The sequence below is a fragment of the Megalopta genalis genome, chromosome 4, assembly GCF_051020955.1.
Source record: "Megalopta genalis isolate 19385.01 chromosome 4, iyMegGena1_principal, whole genome shotgun sequence".
NCBI lineage: Eukaryota > Metazoa > Arthropoda > Insecta > Hymenoptera > Halictidae > Megalopta > Megalopta genalis.
The window spans coordinates 6,799,108-6,824,640 of NC_135016.1; the positions used below are offsets into that span (position 1 = coordinate 6,799,108).

Below are 25,533 nucleotides of genomic sequence, written 5' to 3' on the forward strand. Positions count from 1 at the left end.
TCGCTGAATGCTGCCTTATCCTCAATCAGCCCCGGCCGCCCACCCTTCTCCGGCTTCTCGCGAAACGGCACACGTTCGAAACAATGCCCGTTTACCTGTTCCTTCGCCATTCACGAGTCGCTTAATTGCCCTCTTATTGGAAAGACCGGGTCGCGTAGCTGCTGCTGCTGCTGCCGTTCTCTTATTTCTCCGCGGTAATGCCTTCCCAAATTCGTCGTCAGCTTCTGTCGAAACTGCATCGAGTGCAGCTTTCATCATTCGTTAAAACTAACTCGTTGCGAAAATTTCGAACATGGCCGAGTACTAGTTTTTATTCAATTTTATTCAATTTTATCCAATTTTTTTGTTGGACACAGCTGGCGATTGTAAATAATAGTCCGCGGATATTTACGAAACATAAATATTGTCTGCATCGATTGCGAGAAATATAAACTAAATAGCAAATTTTATGTTATTGTGACAATTTCAATTGAGGATAGTGTATTGACATTTTTATATTATTAACGTTAATATATACTGGCAGTTTTAAATTAAAATTTATTAACTTCAATTGTTGAAGTTAATAAATCGATGTGCTTAAATTTGGATTGGAATTAATACCGTGACACGTTTATAAATTCTTATTAAAATAAATATATCAACGTCTACGAATTCTCTGATTGAAATGAATATATTAACATTTGAAAATTCCTCTGATCTTTCCACTATTCGCGATCACAACTATTTCATTCCAGCATAAAGCATAAATTCCGCTAATTAACGTAGCCACACAAAACATATAAATTTTCCCTCGCGTGTATGAATTCATTCGAGGACAGAATGTTATTATATATGCAATAATTCTTCGCAAGCCCGGACAAGGAACAATTTATTAAACTGTCCGAAATATATTCCGCGTTGAAAATAAATTGCAGACGCTCCTCCACATAAATTCCATAGGTTTCATCTGCAATCCAGCGACGCGCAATCGATTTCATTTTATCGTTTTCCTTTTAGGAACGTGTAACTTCCAGCTGGGGAGAAATAAGTCGTCGCTCTGTCGCGCCGCGAAAATAAGAGGACTGCGTGGGCGTCGGGTGACGCAACGGTTGCGTACAGAAGGAACGTGGATTGTTTTACAAGGGTGTCGCCGGGAGGGACGGACCCGGCCCACGGCTATTTTCCGTGGAATTTCATATTTTGACAGTAATTGAAACGTATTTGCCGGTGGCGCGCGAAAATACCGGGCGAGTTCCCATCTTTTTTTCCCCACCGTTTGCCGGACGGCCCGATAATACCGCGGTATCTCAACGGTAACGGACGCGAACTCTTCACCGTTCCCGCGAACTTTCCTACGAATTTTCTTCCGCCGCGAATTTATGCGAGACGCGAAACTTTCGCGGCGTCCCTTCAAAAATTGCGACGATTTTATTAAAAGCTGGAGGAGAGAGATAAGAGGGGGACACCGCGGTGGACGGAAACGCTAAAAAGCTGGCCAAAGTATTTAAATGCAACGTCGACGTCGGGGAAACTTCTAAAAACGTTAGAATTCTACAGGAGTTCCTTGCGTCACCGATTATTTCATGTCAGATTAATCCTTCGATTAATTGTTCGGCAAGAAAGAAACGATTATTCGGAAGAATTTTTATCGGAGACTTTGTAGAGCTATATATTATATAGCTATATATGTATACATGTATTTATAGAGATACATAAAGCTCCTTAAATATTACAACTCTAATTTAAATAAAGACCTAAGAGTACAAATCGTTTTCTGATATAAAATGGAAAACTTATTAATCGTAATTTCAATTAGTAATATGATTACAACTTTGTGTCGTCGCCTAAAGTCATCGTCTGGCAGTCCTGTGATCAAATTGTCCACTACGTTTTATCACTTTTTTATACTTTGATGCGTTATTTATTATCATTCTGATTCATTGGAACGGTATTCGTTACTTCGAAGAATTGCAGTACGGCCATCTTTTCGGCGTTTCCGGCCGGTCGCGGAACGACGCGCGACGATGGGAAAATTGTTTACGTTCCCCGGGGCTTTATTAATAGCCGGCCGGATGTACGAATTTAATGGCGGGCCGCATACTGTGCCCCGGCAAGCCGTATTACTACGATCTAAGCCGCATTAAGGCTACGGGATGCGTTTCAAGTCAGCCAAAACTTGGGAAGTTAACGTTGTACATCTTAACGTAATCCGGCACATTTCTCTCCTTAATCCTTTATCTGGGAGAAGGTACCGAGCCGGCACGGCTAACCCCGAGGACTTCGTTACAAGTGTAATTGAATCTATTAAACGGAATTTATTCCGGAATATCCGTGCCGGAATTTTCATACGATTAAAGGCCGGGCGGCGGCGATCTCGACGGTTCCTTTAATTAGGACGCTTAATCCTCGGAATATTCAACGCACTCGAATCTCGTTTGCGAATTATTTTTCCGAGCCAGTCGGGCCAAATATTTCGTTCGTCCAGCCACGCTCGGTGGCGCGCTTTCGCCCGAGGAAGCCCGATGCACTCGGCGCATGCACTCGGGTGCATCCAAACTCGCGGGCCCGGTGCAGGCGTACCCGATGCGCGGTGTCCAAATCGATGCCCTCGAACGCGACACGTTATTTAACACTCCTGCAGCCCATCAACGGTGCGCACGGCTCTTCCATACGATATGAAAGATTGACTAACCCTATCCTGCAAAGTAAATCAAGGGAAGAGTTTTATCATCGCGAATATTCCGCTGGAGAGGTCGACGGAAAATCTTGACTCACGGGGAATCAAGTATGTGGATGGAAAGGATCCGTTTGTCGCACCCTTTATGCATCCGTCTCTCGCTTCGGATGCGATTAATTAACTCCCCTATAGTGTTCATGAAGACATGCACTGATGCTGTTTGGCTCGTATAGACATGATTGTAGAATATTACTTAAATAAGTTATAAATCGCAACAAGTTCACGTAAAGTCCCAGTATATCGATATTTATTTATTTATTTATTTGCACGTATTTATTTACATGCGTTTATTCAATTATCTACTCATTTTAAAAACTGTTGCCGATGCTTTTACGTCACTGGTCATAATATGACATGTAACAATATCTATTTCTATAGCAATGCAATCAATTTTGCAAGAAACTCATTCACTGTTTTCAAATTGGTACAAAAAAAGGTAAAGTCAATAAAATGGCAATTAAACCCATAAAATTGGCAATTAAATGCTTACATTAAAAGATACATGTAAAAATGTATGTAGAAAGATCGTTATTACGTAAAAATCGAAATTTTTGGCATCGCGTCAAGTTAAAGTTTGTCGAGATAGATAAATGATTAAACAAATAAATGAATATCGATTAACTAGGACTTAGATTAGAGAATCTCGCACGGAGATTTTACTCATTATATCAGTGCAAAATAACGGATCTGTGAGACACGCATAATCCTCCTGGCAATCGGAGAGGTTCGCATGGTACACGTACACGTCTCTGACTAGGGTGGAAAGGGTTAAACGTTCGTTTCGATATGAACGCTGTACCCGCGGACGGGAGAAAAACACGGCAGGCAAACAGAGAGGCTGCAGGGCCGGGAGGACAATCGAAGGATGAATTATTCTGTTTACGTCAGTGGCGATAGCAGCGTCGGAAAGACACTCAAGACCCTCGAGGAGCCTCACGCTCCGAGCCCCTAATCAGTTCTCGTAATCTCGAGCTCCCGACGAAAGCTCTTTGCAGTTCCTCGACGTCTCTATTCCGTCCCTTTATCCTTGCCCCCTTGTTCTTTCGAGGCCCCTCGACGACATCGGGTCCGCGGGGCGAAACGTGAAACGGATCAAAGGGGGGCGGGGGTGGATGACGGTGGGGCCAACAGAGAGAAAGAGAGGCTGATAGGGGCAGAGAGAGAGAGGGGGGGGGAGAGCGGGATAGGGTCACCGGATAAATTTTCCCCGGCAAGTCATAATAAAGCAGCTCGTTCCGCGCCGGCACTTTTCCCGTTCGTCTCCTCGGCTCTCCTGTCCCGCCCCCGCCCGCGTATTTCCATTCGCCGCGGCAGCGGCGCACGCTCTTCCTTTCGTGCCTCGTCAGTCCTCGACCTCGTCGCCGCCACTTCTTCTTCGTTTCGAGACCTCCATCTCGACCCTTTTACAGGCAAACTCGCTTCAAATTGCCCCTGGAAATCTCATTTCCACCCTGCTCCATCTTTCCCTCTCTTTCTCTTTCTGTGTTTCTCTCTCCCTTCCTTTCGCGATCACCCTTCGTCCCTACCGATGCCTCGCTGCCAAAAAACGACGAAATAAGAGAAGAGAAAGAGGAATTACACGGTCGCACACAGCCGCCGGAATGATTCTCACCGTTTTGGATGAGCCAGGAAACATTTCAAACGATAATGCTTTGCTTCCGAAAGGTTAACGGTGGGTCATAGTTCTCTTAATCCGTGCAACTCTGCATTTCTTCACACGCGACCGCGGCCTTTCTTTAGCTGGCTCTAGAGACCCTCGGGCTCAAGGTCGTTCAAGGTTCCGGCCGGCAAAAATTAGAGGAAATGTAGCGAATGTCCCAGACGGGCGTTGTTCACTTCTAGACGGTTAGGGGTTGTTCTTCTTTTTTCCTTCTTTGATACAATCTTACAGTTTTGAGCACACGTGAGTTGCGTATATTCTGGAGGCGATTTTAACGAATTTGGCACTCAGGATTACTCGAGATTATAGCCAGAACACACTGGAAGGTATTGAAAACAGATATTCTTCGTTGTATTCAAGGTCACTTTAGCTCGAGGTCGGAAAAAACGAATTTTTTCCATCAGGAATTGTGCTAAAAATATTCGAGATAGTGGGAATCAATCAGGAATTGTTCGACAAATATTCGAAATAATGGGAGTCAATCAGGAATTATTTTAAAATTATTCAAAGTAGTGAGGATCAATCAGGAATTGTTCTAAAAATATTCGTGGTAGTAAAAATTAATCAGAAATTGTTCGGAAAATATTCGAGATAATGAGAGTCAATCAGGAATTATCTTAAAATTATTCAAAGTAGTGAGGATCAATCAGAGATTGTTTTAAAAATATTCGTAGTAGTAAAAATTAATCAGAAATTGTTCGAAAAATATTCGAAGCAATGTGAATCAATCAGGAATTATTTAAAAAATATTTGTAATAATGAAAATCAATCAGCAATTGTTCTAAGAATATTCAAAGTAGTGAGAATCAATCAGGAATTGTTCTAAAACTATTTCTAAATTGATTTGCATGATTAATTCCTATATTCGAGTCCAATGCGATTACGGAGGCAGAACGAGAATGTTAAGGACTTATATGAATGGTTTAGAGGTTGATAGAGAGAAAGAGAAAAAGAGAGAGAGAGAGTGCGCGCGCGAGACAAGGAGAGAAAGGGAGAAATTGGGGTGAACGTCACCAGTGGAAGTATGCAGATGGCTGGCAGCGGAAAGGAATGCGAGTGCCGCTCTTTCTCTCTTGCGTTTTCTCTCCGTCTCCGTGGGAAGTTCTCGTTCTCTGCCACTTTCTTCGAGATCATCTTCCGATAAGCGTGAACGCTCCGTGAAAATCCACTTTGTCGGGGCTGACGTGTTCGAGAGAAAGCGATCGCGGCGCTTCCCTATCCCTTTAACGGGGGATGAATAACGCTGTCGGGAAGGAAGTTAATGGAAAAGTGTGGACACGATTTTATCTGGGACCCCCGTGTTTCCCTTTCGTTCCTCGCCCGTCCGGGGGCATGGCAGCCCGAGTTAGCAGTTTCCTGTTCGACTTCCGTTTGTTCCTGCTCGTGGTGCTCAAGTTTTAGTCGAGGGGTCCCGGTGTTTCTGCTTTTTGGGGACCCTTCGCGCCCCTTACCAACTTTCCTCGCCTAAGGTTCTGCTGTTCACTTTCATTTGATAATTAAAATCATTCTATGTTCATTTCCATTTGAAAATTGAAATCACCTTCTGTCCATTTTTAATTGATAATTGAAATCATCATCTGGACATTTCCATTTGAAAATTGAAATCATCCTCTGTTCATTTCCATTTGAAAATTGAAATCATCCTCTGTCCATTTTTAATTGATAATTGAAATCATCATCTGGACATTTCCGTTTGAAAATTGAAATCACCCTCTGTCCATTTTTAATTGATAATTGAAATCATCATCTGGACATTTCCATTTGAAAATTGAAATCATCCTCTGTTCATTTCCATTTGAAAATTGAAATCATCCTCTGTCCATTTTTAATTGATAATTGAAATCATCATCTGGACATTTCCGTTTGAAAATTGAAATCACCCTCTGTTCATTTTTAATTGAAAATTGAAATCATTCTCTGTCCATTTTTAATTGATAATTGAAATCATCCCCTGACATTTCCATTTAAAAATTGAAATCATCCTCGGTTCATTTTTAATTGAAAATTAAAATCATCCTCTGTTCATTTTCACTTGAAAATTGAAGTCATCCTCTGTTCATTTTTAATTGCATATTGTCTATACAGTGGTAAACAGACTCCTCATGTTTCCTGATCTTTTAAAACAAGTTTCTATACAAGTTTCTCAACATTCTTAGACTTCTTTGATTTTGAAAACAGTCTTCAACCCTCCAACAGCAGGCGAGTTTTTGATTTTCCGGCAAGAAATCGCTGGCAAGTTTTCTGTACAATGCAGATTCCTCGAAGTCTTCTTAAAAATCAAATTGAAAACAATATAAAACGAGAAACAAAAACAAGATACGGATATGTAAACATTCCTTTAAACGCAGAAAACGATTTCTTCGAAGGCCGATGATAATTTCGTCAGGGAATATCGCGCGGATTGCAGAAGCAGGCGTCGAAAGGTTCCCAAAAAGGGATAATCGATCCCTCGAGATCTCCTTGGAGGTTCTCCAGGTCCCACTCGTAGAATCTTGGGCACTGAGCCGAGCTTACAATGCCCGGGGAAAGGGTTCGTTTGCATATTTTCCAGCTAGAGAACGCGAGACGCGGCGGTCGGTTGTAATCGCGTTTAATTAACGGCGACCCGGTTGCCGGAGCGGTTCGAGGAGCCTCGTGGAATCGTTTCCGTTTGTATCCGGTCGCGATAGGCGGTGTGTGCGTCCTCCTCTCGTTGTCGTTGTCCGTCTTTTCCTCGTGGAAAATCGTGACGGAGAGAGAAAAAAAAGAAGAGAGAGAGAGAGAGAGAGCGAGAAGTTCGAGGACACTTCTTTCCGCTCGGCGTCGCTCCGAACGCGACGAGTAACTCGCGAGAGAATTCACCTACGATGCACTTTCCCGCGGGGAGTTTGTTTATGCGGGCCCCATTCACGCCTCGTATTCTCTCCGTGCCAATAACCGCCGTGAAAGTCGAAGCACCGTCGAAAAATTTCCCTCGGAATCGCGCGGTGCATTTCTTTCTCGGCGGCACGGCGCGCGGCGCGTACCTTTTCCCCAAAAGTTCGCGAAAATCCAATTTAAGAAGTATATGGCGGCACAAAGCTGCCGCAGTAAATACATAATGTTGTATACATTTCAGATCGTCGAATGCCGGTTGAAATTTTTGAAATATCCTGCGCGGTTATTGAGAGATGTTTTTCGTTAAATCGTTTAGTCATCGATGAAAATCGTTCTTTTGTCATTCCTTCCGCTTCGTTTAAACATTCTGTTATCACTGTCGTTCGCAACAATCTTTAATTTTTCGATTCTTGTTCGCGTTGTTATTAATATTGTTATTACTATATTATTATTATTCTCATTATGGTTACTGTTACGTCCCATTACTCTTTCCTATTACGATTATTATTATTAATGATGCTTCTACGAAATCCACTGTAATAAACGATCCACCACGTCAACATAATAAACTAATTTAAATTTAAATTTGATATAAATTGCAATTTCGGTAATTTCGTAGATCGAGCTGGTCACATGTGAAACGTATTTCGACTATACAGGGTGTCCCAAATATGTCTCGCAATCCGAAAGTAGGGGATTCCTGAGGCCATTTGAAGAAGAAACCAGAAACATTAAGTTGCATAGCAGATGCGTAGGAGACAGTCTTAAGAATAATAATAAAAAATTATAATAAACTGTTAATTTTAGCGATATTTTTAGCACAAGTAATCATAACATTTACAACAAATCGATCTACACTGGCGCCCCAATCTATCAGGAAATCCATCCTACTAGTCTCAGTAACTGGTCCAAAATTTTGCTATCGACCTAGGGGGACCAGTTACTGAGACTAGTAGGATTGATTTCCGGACAGATACCAAAAATCTCGAAAATGAATTCTACTAGTCTGAGTAACTGGTCCAAAATTTTGCTATGGACCTAGGTGGACTAGTTACTGAGACTAGTGGAATTGGTTTTCTGGATTTTTCCGATCTGTCCCGAAAATGAATTCCACTAGTCTCAGTAACCGGTCTCCCTAGGGTGGATAGCAAAATTTTGGACCAGTTACAGGGACTAATATAGAGATAAGGCAACCGATTTTCATAAAGATCGTTCGAAGTTATGAATTGTGTGGCCAACTGTTACGAAAACTGTACCACTCTCTTCTACAGGACGGAAAATAAATTGCGGCCGAATGTTTTTCAAAGAAGTTCCCGGGGAGAGCGGTCCGATGAAACGGGGATCGACCGCGGAACTTTCAGGTTTCAATCCCCAAGTTCTCGAGATATTCCAATCAATTTGCCGAACGCGAAATTGCTAAACGCGGCGAACTCTCTCACTGACCGCCCGGCGGAAAGTTGCTCGCACGCGTGACCACCGTCGGCGAACGCCGCGCCGTCCAGATCCGGTCGGAAGTTTCACAGTAAAATTAAACTCGATCTTGATTAATAGTAATTTCCGGGATTTATCGATTCCGTTAACGCGGCCCGTAACCCACTTTCCTGTTTCGACAATATCGGTCGCCGCGGTCGCCGTTAGCATTTACGTTTGACGAATTTATGGGAAGGCGCGTGGACTAGGGGACTTGGCTGCCCGATTTACCAGGCGATCGGCTCGGTTCGAGAGTCTGCTCGATCGCGCTGGATCGAAGCCAGTCGATCGAATCCACGCGTTTCGTCCTTCTTCGCAAATTATTCTACACGTTGTTCTTATACGAAAGACGCGATTTCTTTCATTTTTTTCCCTGTAATTAGCGAACCGGTGCTTCGAACATCGTAGAAAAATTCAACCGGTTCGGTGCAATTTTGAGAAAGTTATTCCCGGATTTTCGTTCGATCTAGATGCACGCGCTCGGATAATGTTTATTTTCCAGTAACGCGAAAAAGTGTTCGTCGATTACGAAGGAACTGAAAGTCGCGCGAACTTTAAATTTTAATAAACCAGGGTTAAATGAGATCCTCATAAAGTTCCGCAACTTCTTAATGAACATAAGCGAATTGCAGTTCAATTAGGAACTTCTACAACGCCTTGCTGCGTCAATTTCGAAACGGGAATACTGCCCGTGAATTTATAAAATTGATGATATTTAACGGGCACAAAGGAAAGCTGTTCCGTTCAACATAATAATCGTGTATAATTCTGCTCGGATAGATTGCTCTCGTTCCCCCTACGGGGTAATATGTTACGCGCCGGTTCTGTCTCACACTCGTGCAAACATTGACACGGTGTAAATGATGCATTAATGCCCTCTGCTCTGTCCCGGCGCGCTGCACATTACAATATGGCGCAATCGGCGGCCGGCTCCTCGTGAAAATTAAATCTGGCCTTGCATGTAATTATGTTTCATCCGGCTAATACGTATCCACCGCTGAATCGAACTCCGCGCTACCCCGGACCGTATCTCAATTAATAAACAGGCGACTCTTCCCGGGCTCGACGCGACTGCGAATAATTAATTACTGTAAATTTTAACGCGGCGATATCATGCGATATCAATTAGTCACGGATTTTTTACCGCGGACAATGCAACGAGATTCTAATTCCCGTGGCAATTAGGAGGATGACGCAACGATTGCGCGGGAACTGAAAATTACTCGACGAAATGGTGACTGCGCTCGAGCTGCGCGGATCTTGCTCGCGTGTCTGACCGGCACCGACCGTTTCTACTTGCTGCGATTCTAGTTTTTTAGAAGCACAAGAAAATTCGACGGACTGTAACTTTGTTGAAAATGATCGTCTCGCAATAATTCGGGGCTGATTTTGAAGAGCATAAATTACACTTTAAGCTACAATTATTTATTTTACTGTAGCAACATTGTGATCCTTGCAGCCGTGTTTCTCGTAACAGGATTCGATGTTTCTTAGAATTGTATTTTGTAGATCCGCAGGAATCGCAAAAAATTTTTTTCCCGAATGAAACTAATGTGTTCTGAAAGCATGAAATCTCCCCTTTCCAACGAGTCCAAAAACGTCAAGTCCCGATTTTTTGGCGCCAGTCCAGAGCCGTCAGTAGTTGAACATCAGATTTTTGGAGCCGAAGTCGCTGCTTAAAAGTTCAGCGGAAATCGCCGAACTTTGAAGGGCCTGTAACTTAGTTGCAAATGGTCGTATCGCGATGACCCTCGGCCCATTTTAAAAGCTGAAGTACGCACTTTCAGTTTCGTTTATAGATGCTCGCTGTACCGGTAACATCCGCTAACTCTTCGCAACGATAATTCGCCTTCGATGAGAATTCAACTTCCTGAACATCCGAACTGTTTCGCCAAAGAGATCCGCAGCGAAATCACGAAAAATCCTCTCAGCTTAGCTTGGAACGGGATGATGCATTGAAAATCGAATAAACTTTTCACCTGCGTCGAATCGAAGTTCACTCACGGCTTAATAAGCGATTCTAAACGATATCTCGCGCGTCCAGGCCAATTCCCTTTCGAATCGATCTTTGTTCTCCCAACAGAGGACGCGGAAGCGTCAAGAAAATGATCGATACGTCGGTGAAAGCGGAATCGGGGCGATTTCGCGGAATTTTCGTTGGCGATCCACCAGCGAGTGAGCGAGCCGGGGTCAGAGAGAATGAGAGAGAGAGAGAGAGCATAGCGGAGCGGGCAACCAACGAAAGGAAGCGGGCACGCCGGGCACAATAAAAGCGGCGCCTGCTCGGCGAGTAGTAAACCTTTGACGATATTGAATCGAATGGCCACGGGGAAAGGGACCGAGCCGTAAAACCATCGATAAGCCTGTCGACCAACAGTTCCTGACACGATACTGCAACCAGCAGCTTTTGTTACGGGTTGCGCCGTTCGTGACCCGCCGAGCATGAAACCGTGCTAAGTTTTATAAGGGCTTAAACGCCGCTCCGTGCCCGGGGACCAGAAACTCCTAATTGCATTAACAGTTCCACCGAATTTGTTTCGACCTTTGTCCGTCCAATTTGCTCCTCCTACTACCAGCATCTTGCCGAAATATTTTCGGGCAACGATTGCAACGCAATCAGCGAGAAGAAAGCTCTTGCTTTGAAACAATCATGTGCGAGATAATTGGACGAGCAGATTCGACTGCTAAGGAACACGATAGATCTTGAACTCATCGGAAATTAATAGAATTTAATAGAGAAATGAACATGAGTCCACGGGAGATTAGAATTCTTCGAAATAAAAAGAGAGGAACGCGCAATACAGTAAATTCTTCGTAATTTTCCATCCGCTTGTAACTTATTCAAATTATTTAAGAGTGAAACGTGATCGCATTTGTCACCTAACGAAAATAAAAAAATGTAACAGAGTAATCTGAAAATAAATTTTCATATGGGAGCAAAGGACTCCGTCACCCAGAAAAAGCATTTCAGACGTAACGACCTAATATCATCGTTTGCCACGCTACAAAGTGCTCCTTCATTTAACAAAGTTCCCGAAAATGTCGTCGCGAGCAGCAAGCGAATCTTCATTATTTGAAAACGCAACGATGCCCGTCAGATCTTCGATCGGAGAATGGTCTGCATCGGTCTCGAGCGAAATAAGACGCCGCAAGGGAAATTCATACCTGTCAGGTAGTACCGGCGTAATTAGTTGATCCAACACGAGCAAACAGTCGCACGGAGTCAGCGAAAGCAATCGACGTAACCACCTGACAAACGGGGGATGACTGATCGACGCGGTAACCGCTACCGTTTCTCTTCGTCACGGCTATTGTTCGCCAACTAATTAGATTCTCCTCGAAATTAATCTTGGAGCCGGCGCACCTGCACGAAATCCGCCGATTATTATTGCCGACCGGATTAATCGTGGAGAACTTTCGAGGAACGCGGATGTAGTCAAGGGAGACCCGCTAAATCGTCGAGGACTTCATACGCGTTAGACAAAGGGCTCCCCGAAGCACCATTCGCTCGCATCAACACCCAGTAGATCCGACCTGTTTCGCAAACTGAGAAATTACGAACTACCAACGGCAAATTCTCTCCAATTGTCGTCCGGCTTGTAAGCCGAAATGGACAATTTGGGAAAAGGAGATGCGATTATTCGGGCCTCGCGGCACGTTTTTATCGTTATCGACAATCGGCGAGTAGAAAAACGAGTCGCGATGCTCGAATAGTTGTATCTTTTCTTCCCAAACTGTTCATTTTTCTTTACAAGTACAGTACAGTACAGTAATGTCTCCCTAACTGACGCTCAGATTGCGCACAAAAATGGACAGTTTAGGAAGAGGAGATACGAGCCTTGCAGCTCTCTTTTATATGTCTTGACAATTTGTAGCTATGAAAACGAACCGCAAGGCTCGAATAATCGTATTTCCTCTTCCCAAATTGTTCATTTTTGTGGACAATCTGAGCGTCAATTACAGAAACATTACTGTATTTCGAAAAATTAGGTACTTTATGTACACGAAAGTTCGAGAAGTTATTATACTCGTAATCGTATCGATCTTTCCGGTTCTAATCGTAAGATTGAGCTTGATGTTACACAGAGTGTTCCATAATTATGTTAATTACGGAATTGAATAAAATATTGAGTGGAATATGAAATTATTGAGTACGAAGAAGTGCCGATCATACGGCTGCAAATGAAACGTGCGCGCAATGGATTGAAGTTCGATCTTTCATTTTAGAGATGCTGAATAATCAAATGGATTGCCTCGATGCGATAGATCAATGAAATTCTCGGCGATCTGATCAAGACCTCGGCTTCCACGATTGCGAAATGACGTCCCAGACGGCGCCACGATAAACCGAGGGAAGAAACGACGATATTTTCAAGGCTGTCACGACGGATTGTGTACGGCGAGGATCCGACGAAGAACGATCGCGAGGATCATTTCCGAGACGAATATTCCTGGATCGTGTAATAAACCCGATTTCGTCTCCGAACGGCTGCCATTCGTGCTTTAATGAATCGCCGAGACTGTAGTTCCCATTCCTTTAATCCCGGCGTCGAGCCTCACTGACACTCGCGAAATATGGCCCTGAATCCGCCGTTTCACTTCGAGAACGTGTCCTATTCCAAGGTCGTGAATCACGAAATCAAACTAATTACTAGGCCAACCATCTCCGAATCGTAGAACGAAAGCCGATAATAAAATCTTCTGGTGTCTAAATCTGAATCGAACGAGGTTTCTAATACCATTAAGTAGAATAGGTCGACACTGGTCAGCCGTTAAGTGGATGCTATTTCATGAAATCAAAACGGATTACGTGAATGCCAGTAATGGATCGGTGAAATATAGAACAGTGACGATGTCGGAGACGTTTGAAAACATTATTACGTTAGTTCCAAATTCGTAGAATTATTTAAAGAAGAAACACATTTCTATTCGACTTATGTTTCTTATAATCGACGCTGGATATTATTATTTTATATATTATTATACGGATCATGCTGTTATTAACTTGAACTTTACTAAACGCTGGAAATTCGACAACTTTGAATATGCATAACTTCTGAACTAATGAGATGTGGACTTTAAAGCTTGCATTTTCGACGTTTTCTCGTCAATATCTATGAAAATGTATCCTAAGGAAAACTTTAATTTTATATTTGTCGAATAAAAACAGTAAAACAGAACAAAAGAAAAAAATGTCAAAAAATGAACAAAATAAAAGAATAAAAAAATAGACTATGTACTAATCGATGAATATACTGTATGAAATATAAATGAAATATAAATTAACCAGCTCCTTCTTCGTTTTAAAATTGTTGTAATAATAGAGACACTACCGTAGGAAATAATTAAACGATACATTATTCCATCTTTCACATTCTTACAAAACAAAACACGGTAGTTGTTTTTGGTGAACGATCTGTTTAGCATTCATCGACTCTCTAAAGTGCCAAGCAGACGTATCGATAAAAACATCGTTGGTAATTAAACGTATGTGGTCGAACGTAACCTGCATCCGCGAGTTCGGAGCTTCGAGCGCGAGAATCTGCCGGCGAAAGTTCCGAAAAGCAGGGGACAAGAGAAAACGGAAACCTTGGAAATGCGGAGCCGTGTTTGCCGGCAACTTTTCTCCGCGATCGTGAAAGAAAAAAAAGCAGCTAGCTAATCGATAAAGATTAATCGGCCGGAAGCCGGTGCACAAGCGTCGCCAGTAAAGACACAATCGACGCAGCTTTCACCGGCGCGACAAGGAAAAGTTGGCCGACGGGACGTTTCGAACGATAAAAGCTTCCGGCTGAACAACGGGGGGGAGGAGGGGAGGGGCCAACACTTCGCCGTGTCTTTCAACACTTCCGCCACATATGTCCGACAACTTTGCACTCAGTTTCGTGCTTTATCCGTCGCTTTTCTCTCTCTCTCTCCTTCTCTCTCTCTCTATCTACGTATCTATCTAGCTCTCCGTTCCATTTCGCGCGTCTCTTAAACTTTGTCCGCGCCTTAACCGCTCTAACCAACGCCCACGCGTGTCCCGATCGATCCGGGTCGGTTCGAGCGACCGAAAAATTGCCGGTGACGGATTTCCTTGCGACAGATTTGCTCCGCGAACGAATACACTCCGTGAAATAGATGTACGAACCTAGAGAGCTCGCCGATCCTTTCAGCTCAGCGGATTTTCCTAGCGTGGCTGACTAGAGCTGCCAATTACTGTGCTGTTGAACCAACGTTTCGCGAGATTTGTTAAATAAATCAGCTTCTTCGACTTCCTTTGTATTCCACTAAGCATTTATATTGTACTTCAAGGTTTTTCTAGTTTCTAAATCCCTTTTTCAAATAGAAATATTATGAATTCGAGATAGAGGAGACCAGGGACGGTTGCAACACTTCTACTTTAGAACACGATTACGCATAAATTATGACAAGTGAAATCGACAAGTCACTACATATCACGTGCCACAAATTTCAGCCATCGTCTTCCACATTTTCAGACTGTAAACAGATGATGTTCTTAACCCCTTGGGCACATTTGACAACTGAGACTCGTCATGCACTTGTTTTGCCTAAATTACATATGACGAGTCTAATTCTTATCAACAAATTATCAGCGTTCCAAACGCAAGAACTTTTTCAAATAAATCTGTGCCCAAGGGGTCAATAATAATACACAGTCTTTCAACCAAGACACAATTTTTAATTCGTGCATTACCATTAAGAACATAATTGATCTACTCTCCAGTACTTTCAATCCTTTAAAACCAAATTTTATTCGTTTCAGAAACAATCCAAGCCATCAATTTAGCCTTCAATTCGAAGATCCACTCCAGATCGTACAATCTTTGTGGGATCCGCCATCGCCCCGAACAGATCAGCGGGAAATTTCAGTCGGCGAGTGGGGTGGCCGAATAAAATCGAATTGCCATAATTAAGTGGCTAAATGCATCAGTACGGAACCGGCCGTGGAATCGCAGGCAGCGGAAACCGATTAGACCCGCGTCCCCGCTCCGTTGGTCGGACGGCAAACAGCAATCGGTGAGGGTTACAATAATATTTGCTCGAAAAATCATCCGCGTTCGCGCGGAGCCCGGGGACAAATAAAATCGCGGCCGGCACGCGGAAGGAGCCGGACCGTTTAATAGAGGAAGCGGGCGTGTTCGTCCGTGGCGGAACGGCGCGGCGTCTCGTTAATAATTCCGCGTTTCTCTGTCTCTCCGGATCCGCTGCAGGCGGCCGTGACACGCGAAAGCCTGCTCCCCCGGCGATGGTCCAATTAATTACGGCGATTAATCATTTTATCTCGCGCGCGGCGAGCGAGCGGCCGCGCGGCCGAGCGAGCGGATCGGCGCGCGCGTCCGGCTCGCGGCAGTCTTTTCCCATGGAACCGGTCGCCGCTGCGGTCGAAATAAATGAACCGCTAATTGATTCCTAATGCGTGTCCCGGCCCGGCTCACGGCTATTCGTGTTTGATCGGCCGCAATCGAGCCAGTTGTTGCTCCTTTTTTCGCCGGCGCCGTTCGCACGCTCTCGCTCGCGCGCGCGCGCGCGCGCGCACGCCGCCCGTTTCGAGTGTGTCGGGTCGCGTTGTCGATCCCGCGAGCCACTCGCCCGATCAAACGAACGGCTACCCGCCGCCTCTCCGTCGATCCTGCCCGCCTGCCGTCGAGGGCTTAAACCGCTCGAATATTACTTCATTCGCGCCGGTTACACCGGATCGCGCCGGCCTCGAGTAAACCAATGCACTCGTTCCACCGATCGGCCGCGGAAATTGGATCGATCATTGGCTAATTCGCTTACCATTCGAAAATCAAATTTTTCTTTCGATACACGCCGCTGTGTTCCGTGTACACGACCGAATAGGGCCGTGCTGCTCCTCGTCGATCCCGTCGCACAATAGTTTTTCATAGATATTCGGTCAGGCGGTCTCGGTTTTGTCGATGTCGCCTCGATTTCAAATTCCAAGGAGGTTTAAACGGCTTAACCCTTTGCACTCGAGCGAGGACTCTGAGGCGCTGCTAAAATTGTTATAGCATATTGCAAGATAATTTTTATATCGACAAAGTTTACGTTTAAGAAATTGTTAAAAGTGTAACTGTTGTACGAGTCAGCGCGAGACTCAATTTCATATGCATAAAATGCACTTTGTCATATAAAATGGGAATACTATAAGTCAGAAAAATTATTTTTGGTTTACGGTTAAAATAGCTTCGAGTGCAAAGGATTAAATGTTAATGAATAGACTGCTGATTTGAAGTGCAAAATTGGCAAAAAGTGCGTAGGTGGAGCACAGAATAGTGAGAGAAGTAGAAGGAACTGAATATGTTGACACGCGTCGACTAGAACTTATTCGAATTATTTATCGAGTGAAACGCGATTGCATTTGTCTTCTACGAGACAATTGCAATCGATGCAGATAATTTTTATTTTGCATAAAGATCCGCAATCTAGTGGAAAACCATATCATAAAGCTATATTCTTCATAGAAATGAAGACGCAAGGGCAGCTACGGTAATTTCTCCCGGAAATGCCAAACTTCGGGTTGCTGTGAATTTCTCTGTGCTAGTTTTACGCCTATGTGATTAAACAACAGAAAATGGCCTGCTTCGGTGTGAGAGAGGTAAGAAAAATCGCGGAGCTACAAGGTACGCGACCAATTTCCGTCGAATCGTGGCATGTGGCCTCCAAATTGCCGTCGAATCGTGGCAAAAATTAGAAATAAAATGGACAATTTGTGAAGAGGAGATACGATTATTCGTGCCTCGCGTCCCGTTTTTATAGTTGTTCACACTTGATAACTATAACAATCGTACCGCCTCCTCCCAAATTATCCATTTTCGTGCGCAATCTGAGCGCGAATTAGGGAGAAATTACAGCATTCATGTTAATGTATACCGACATGCTGGTCGCTGTCTTTTTTCGCCAACTATCTCGAGTTCCTATAAAAACTTAGTATTCTCGGATCTGCATGTTTCGATTCCGACTGCGAACATTTCCGGGAGAAATTACCACACTAAATTTGTCGAATCCGTTCAAAAATATGTTCTTCGAAGACACAGTCGCCAGAGATGAAAGCGTTTCGAAATTCCGAAATTAATCGTCGCATCGTCGTAGATCGGATTAGACTGTCTTTCTGTGCTTTGTGACCGGACCGGTCGGAAATTGTGGCAAGTCAAACACGGGGGCAGGGGCGTGGCAGAATGGTGTTCGTACGATGACGAAGACAGCGAGACGGCTGAAAATGTGTCAATCTGGTTTGTTTGACTGGAGCGTCTGACACAGGAGGGTATTATTCTACCGGCGGCTTCTCGGACCCATATTGCCGGCTACGTCACCCCTGGGGATTTGCAGTGCAAATGCAAAATCATCCCTCTGTCGGGTATACTAAAACCAAGCCCGCCGCCCGGGAGGATCCTCCCTAATGGTAATTACGGAATTATTACCAGCCATTTCAGTGATCACCCTCCTCCCGCGGACCGGGAGGAGCCAGGATCGATTTCTCATTCACTTAGTTTTTCCCGGCTTTATCGCTGAAACTTTCATGCCTCCCCTGCCACCGGGGCTCTGTCGTTCTTGATTCACCGCGGCCCGTCGCAAATAAATAACACGAAACGCTCCGGCAAATAATGCTTATGAAAAGCAAACAGAAAAGAGCGACGCGATGAGGAAACACGGGGCAAGATAGGCGATACCGGCGGCGGAAAGGGAAGCCGGTAATTGGAGAAGAAAAAACACGAAATTCTCTGTTTGTATTATTCCCGGTAATAATGGTACATGTTACTGAAACTACTGGCACACTCTGATCACGTACAGAGAGCCAGGTAAACGAGCTCTCTTTGTTGTGTCTCTCTGTTGCGGAGTTAGATGAAGAGGCTTGCGAGAATTCTTTTGAAAACAAAAATCGCTAACGAATACGCTGCAATGGAAAATTCATAGAAAAGCAATGAATGTCCAGGGACAATGTACAGCACGGAAGTATCCTGGCTGTTATTGTTGCCTGTAATGGTCTCCCAGGTGTCCGCGAATGAAACGAATCAAATTCGGGCTTTGCATGCTGTGTGGATTGTTTTCGTCCTCAAAAGCTGACCGAAACGACGTTACTCGTTGTTGCGAGAACGAGCGCCATTATTTGCTACAATTATTTATAAATATTAAATTCGTGTTCATTCCGTTTCACTTCGTTACAAATCTGCTCTCGTGATTACGGATTTTAAACGAGTCAGTCTGGTTCCCCGTTGAACTCATCTATTACCGAGTCGACGTTGTCGTGTCTTTATTTCTCCCAAGGTCTTCTAAATTTGGTTAAACTAGAAACCTTTCAAAATTCTCGCAAGCACAAATTAGCAACTAATTCTGTCTGTGTCGTTAACGAAGAACCCTACTGATTAGAATTGGATTTAGCAGATTTCTTGGATTTAGCTGTTTTTACGGATTTAACTGATTTCTTGGATTTAGCTGTTTTCTTGGATTTAGCTGATTTCTTGGATTTCGCAGGGCCCGAACAACCGCGACTTAATACTCTCAGATTTTCCGGTTTCAATTCAGACCTCCGAAAATTTCTGGGAGAAATCACCGTATATTCACACATTCGATTGCCACGGAAAGGAAAAATTGATTTCAATCGACTTTCGGCCAGTTGTTCAAGTCGAATGCTCCATCACAGCGTGCGTCGACTGCAAGCTGTAGGTTATTATTATTTTAAATCGCGCTGCAAAGTTGCCCCATGAAATCACGGCGAAGCAGAATGGCCGGCGGTACGGTGGCTGCTTTGCTTGTTATCGGGAGTATCATTTTACTAGCTCGTTCCTCTTCGTTTTTAGTTCGTCCGGCGGGCTTCTCTCGCTGTCCGCGTAGCCGCGGTAAATTCGATAAAAATTGCCACCGCTTTACGACGGCCGGCTTGTAATTTGATCGGCCGTGAACTCGATCTCCCGTTTAACGTGGACGACCCCCGCGATTTACCGGGAATAAATTCCCCGGTGCTCGTCCTTTGCCGTGCAACACAGCGGCCGCCGTTCCATTCAACTCTTTGCGCCACGACTCCCCGATATGGAGGCTCGCTTTTAAGGGAAATCGATCCGGCCTTAAATGCGATCTATGAATAAGCTCGAACGGGGTACGTAGCGATATACGCCGGCGAGATTGATGGAACGGATGTAATGTATTCCGAGGGACCCGTTTCTTCTTTTTCCGGTCCGATAGAATCGCGAGTAATATCCTATTTCGGCCGAGAAAGGCGGCATTCTAATCGAAAGCGACTTCCGGAATTTCTACGCGCGCGCGCGCGCGCGCGTGTGCGGAAATTCGATTTCGAGGGCGCGACCTGACCGTGGAGACTCATTTTTTTTTCGGTCGGTCCTCGTGAACGGTAGAATGCGCCGCGAGTTTCGAATTTTCGAAAACCGAGAGGCAGCTCGGAATTGTTTTATTTTTATTTTTCTTTTTTTCTACCGCGGCAACCAGCCCGCTTTAATTATTCTCGGCGAATTCTAGGCGCAATCGGACCGACTACGGGGGCGAACATGACTTCTCTCGCGAGGTCGCTGTTCTCACGAGGCTTTTATCGCGAAAGGAGGCTAAGAGGCTGAAATAAATTTGCGTTATCACGGCGAAAGCGTAGGGCCAGCCCCGGGGATGAAACCGGAGGCACAAAAGACTACTTCGCTGCTTTCTCTCCTTTCAGTTTCGTTTCTCTTCCCCGTCCCGAAGAATTCGTAATTATTTTAGACACCGGTCCTCGTCGCGGATTTTTCATGATCTTGAAATGCGCTGTCAAGATAATCGGCCAAGTTAATCGCTTCTACGGGCATTCTACAGAATGTCTGGCATTTTTCAGCGAAGTGAGAAATATCTGCGAAATTACGTTTTCATATTATCTTGTCTGGGTTTCCGTATTTTGTTCTACTATGTGTAATAATATAAATAATAATAAATGATAATTTTAAGAAAAACGCTGTTGATTATTGTTTTAGAATGTCCGGAGAACGATTTCAGGTTCATCGGACTCGAAATAATTAGTTTTAAGCAGCTCGTTAAAACTGCACGAAATGACTTGAAATCTCTTTTCGATAATAGAAAGTCTGCTAGAAAACAACCGAAATATCTTGCATTAATTTCGCCGTAACTTGGAACGAGTGAAGAAATAATAAAGCTCTCATTTCCAGCATTTTTATCGGAGCCTATAAGGAAAATTAGAAAACTACGTTTCGCGGATCTCCGGTAACTTTGCATTGCAATGTAAGAATTTGATCGTGAAACTTCCGTGAACGATTACCGAAGTAATTAATTGCAATTTTCGAAACTTCTGTCGAGGGGTTGTTCGTTTCTGGATAAATTCGGAGCTGGAACGCGGTGGCCTAGAAAAACAGATCAATTTTCAGCGCCCTCCGGACCGTTCTCATCCGGCGAGCACCATGCTGGTACATCGTTCGTCGCTTCTGTTCACGTGCTTTTCATTCCACGGACCCCGTCATTTCTCCTCGAAAGCGTTTCATCCACTTTTAGAGGGTCCCCATCTGCAATTGCAAGTTTTACTGCGCTGTAAATATTTCTGCCGCCGATGGTAATCGATCAGACCTTCTCCCCAGCGTTCTGCCAAGGCCGTAGCACCGACGACCGACTTCCCTTTCCGATGATAAAACTGCAATCGCGCAAGATCATCGTCATACCGGACCGTAAAGGAAACGGGTACGTGCCTGCCGCATTTTCTCGCCCCTCCACCCTTCGAACATAGAGCCGAAGGCCCTGCTGGACCGTTGCACGCGATAACTTCAAGTATTTGTGTGCCGGAAACATTGTACACACTCGAAAACCGCGAGCGAAAAACGCTGCTAGAGTATTTGCTTGCCGAATGATCGTGTCGAGTGGTATAGGTCGGCGATGCGTCAGACAGGGCTGAAATTGTGGTCACACCGTTCGTGATAATGGAACTGAAAATGTGCGGGTATCTTTGCGCGCGTTCGCGTTCGTTCTTTTTTTCCCTTTTTATTTCCAACATTTCAACGGGACGAATCCTTTCCGTTACAAAGCTGAAACAATGTTAAACAATTAGACTGCGGATTTTTATGCGAAATAAAAACTGTCCGGATCGTTTGGAAGAAACTAACCAGCAGGTTCATACTTCATTTAGCGGCTTCAAATAGATAAAAAATCGTGCGTCGACATTTTCAAATTCTTTTAATCTTTTCATCGTAATGCAACGATTTTTACCATAATGTTCGATTATGGGCGTCGCAACGCCCCGAGCTTTGAAATGCGCGAAGAGGAGGACGGAAGGAAAGCCGCTAAAACGATTAGCCATTACGAATAGTCGGCATGCTAACGACCGAGCGATTCGGGATTGTTTAATCAAGATTTGGTACTCGTTTCCAAGTAGCAGAAGTCCGCGGTTCGTCAGACGTAGTTGTAATAACAATTCGGCTGTGCATATATGAGCCGGAACAATCCGGGGATGTTACGTATCGTTAAATCAACGCTTCACCCACTTAGAATTATTTACTCAGCGGCTGGTTCTCGTCCCGTGTAGAACATATCAACCATTAGTCAGGCACTGCTTCACTCCGGTGTTGATTATATATTTACGAGCCCTCTAGGCGCGCGCCCTAAGAATCGCGCGCAGAGTTTCGGCCCCGTTAAGTGGAATATTTATACGAATAATTTATTTGGCTTCCATGTATTTCCAGCGGTATGCGCCGACCATATCGTCGGCGGAAGTGCGAAACCGTGTTCCCTCGTGAATTCTGAATACGCGAAATATAATTAACGCTCTGTACACTCGATTCGGAGTTCCGGCAATCCAATTCCTGTTTCGCAATTTCTAAAAGGAGGCGGGGCGCGGGTCCGCCACACGAGACACGGCGACTTCGCTCAAAACTGGAATTCGACGGGCACCTTTCACATAATCTGGACGAGGGGGCGGGCCCATTGTCTGCCGCATCCGTCACACCTGTTCATTTAACACGCGGCGCGTCGTGTCGTCGTTTCGACTACAATGCGCGTGTCGAACGAAATTGTTCGCGCGATGAAAAATCGTCCTCTCTCTCCCCGCCGAGTGCTACACATCGCATTATATTTAACGAACGGTTCAGCGATGTTTCCGCGGAAAATCGAATTCCGTATTGTATTAACATCAGCGTCGAATTCAATGCCGCCAGTCCGAGTTTCGCATACAACAGAGTCCGCCGAACGAAACACGACGACCGCGTTTCCCGGAATATCTCGGCGCTTCCGAGGCCAATTTAAAGGAGTACAGAAACCGAAACTCGCACGGCCGGAGCAAAGTCGCTCTTTAAAATAGTCATGGCCCTCTTCTACTTTCGGCAATGATGCGCCGCGGTTCGCTCCGTCGAGTTCAATAATGCACGCTCGAGACGTACGGTCCACGGCGTAAACGCCGCGATATTTCTATTTATCGCCGATGACCGGGCCGAATTTTTTTACGCCGGTCGCTGGTCTCGAACGGGTCGAATCGGAAAGCCGCGGTCTCGATTCTCGATCTCGAAATTCTTTCGACCGGCGAATTGTCAATTCTTTGGACCGCGCGGAGGTCGGCGAAATTCGAGACCGCGGAGAATATCTTCGCCAGCCGATAGAATGCATTCCGCGTAAGTGCATGCATATAAGTCTTCCGGCGCAAATTCGCCGGTAAATTGCATCTCGCGGCCGGGCGGCCGGTATTTATCGGCGAATTATGCGAATGCCGAGTGGCTCGATACGCGGAACGAACAGGTTCCCATTCATATCCGCGCACCAGCTCGACCGGCTTTTGTCTGGCCACTTTCGATACACCGAGCGAGGAAAATGTTCCAGCTTTTTGTCGGCCGAAAGAATTTAACCCCCCACCCACCCGCCTCGGATTCATTAATATTCCCGGGCCAAGAACGGGAATGGTTCTCTGCGGCTGCTCCTCGTTTTTTGCTCGAATATTAATTAGTCGGCTGCCTGACTCGAGCGCGAATTTTTAGAATGTGCATCGAATCCGGGGCTGATGTGCATAATATATGACGAGGCCACGGAAACTCTTATCTTATCGCCGGCTATTCGCGGTTTCGATGATTAATCCGCCGTCTACGGAGACCGATCCCCGTGACAGAATATTTCTCGCCTGTTTATTTCCGTGCTCCGGCCAGAAGGAGTGCCAAAAACGCGTCGCTCCGGCGATACATTTTTAAAATGCAGGATTTAATGCAAATTGCGGAACGAATATATCTATACATTTCCGCTATTATATTTCTCTCGGTTCTGTAAATTTTATATTTATCGTAATTCTTTCGCACGCGTATTTCACCGTTATTTTCGGAAGATATTATTACTCTAAATCTCACTGTTGCATTTCTTCCGGTCCGGCGAGTTTTATGTTCATTGTAATTTCTTCGCACGCTTTTCACCGCCGGCAAACAAATTTCTGTGCTGCGCATTGCGCGCTTTCCAACGACGTGGATCCACCGTGCGAGCAACGACGCGCAACATTTATTTGCTCGAAAAATATCATCATAGGTCCGCGACCTTTCCTATCGCGTACACAGCACATTTTCCGTTCCGAGTTTCATCGATAAGTCATCGCGAGTAGACTGCCGATTTTTGTGCATTTACGAGTTGAAAACGATGGTGCGAATTGCAAAGCAGTGCCCCAAAGAGACTAAAACGAGCCGGCCGCGTTACTTTCGAACAGTTGAATCTTTTACGAGAAGAGATAGATTTCTAGTCGTCTCCTCGTTTCTTGTAATGGATGGCGAACATTTTTATGTTGCACAAAGGACCGCCGTCTAATTATCAGATATCGATGCTCCGGCGACCAAACATTTCGCTCCATTATTATCGAACGTTTTACGGACACTGGCGAGCGGACGAGGTTCGTCGAACAATGGGGCCGCGTCGGGCAAGTTCCAAGAAAAATCGCCGCAAATATTGCAGGTTCCTGGGCGATCGGCTTTTTTCCCCAGGCCGCTAGACATATTATCCGGGCAACGACAGGAAACGATGAAGCATCGACTGCGTTTCGGCAAGGTGTCGCGATCGCGATACACGCGAGCCCGCTTTGAAAAATCGAAGGAACCCCCGAGCGACGAGGAACATCCGTTAGCGACGGCGCGCCGTCATCGATATATATATATCCGAGATGGCAAGGAATTTATAAGCCTCGGTCATCTCACGAGCCTTTTTTCTCGGCCGATTTATCGCCGTGGAAGAAACACAGAATCATCTGTTTGGGCGTGAGTCAAGTAAGAATAACGCGGAGGTACAGGGCACAGTAATTTCTCCCTAATTCGCGCTCAGATTGCGCACAAAAATGGACAAGTTGGAAAGAGAAGATACGAAGATACGCGGTTGACAAAAACGAGCCGCGAGGCTCGATTAATCGTATCTCCTTTTCCCAAATTGTCAATTATTGCGCGCAACCTGAGTGCGAATTAGGGAGAAATTATTGTACTAGGTACGTGACCGTCGAATCGTGGCATATGGTCATCGAATTGCCTTCGAATCGTGTCACGTGGCCTCGGAATTGTCTTCGAATCATGTCACGTGGCCTCGGAATTGCCTTCGAATCGTGTCATGTGGTCTCCGAATTGCTTTCTAATCGTGTCATGTGACCTCTGAATTGCCTTCTAATCGTGTCATAGGGCCTCTGAATTGCCTTCGAATCGTGGAAGCCTCCGAATTGCCTTCGAATCGTGTCACGTGGCCTCGGAATTGCCTTCGAATCGTGTCATGTGGCCTCCGAATTGCTTTCGAATCGTGTCATGTGGTCTCCGAATTGCCTTCGAATCGTGTAATGTGGCCTCCGAATTGTCTTCTAATCGTGTCATAGGGCCTCTGAATTGCCTTCGAATCGTGGAAGCCTCCGAAT

At 44.9% G+C, this 25,533-nt stretch overlaps 1 protein-coding gene across 1 annotated transcript in view; it reads right to left on the bottom strand.

Moving 5' to 3' along the window:
• Nucleotides 1-25,533, bottom strand: part of LOC117223720 (uncharacterized) — a 210,402-nt gene that overhangs the window by 124,435 nt on the left and 60,434 nt on the right. The gene's annotated exons all lie outside the window — the stretch shown is intronic.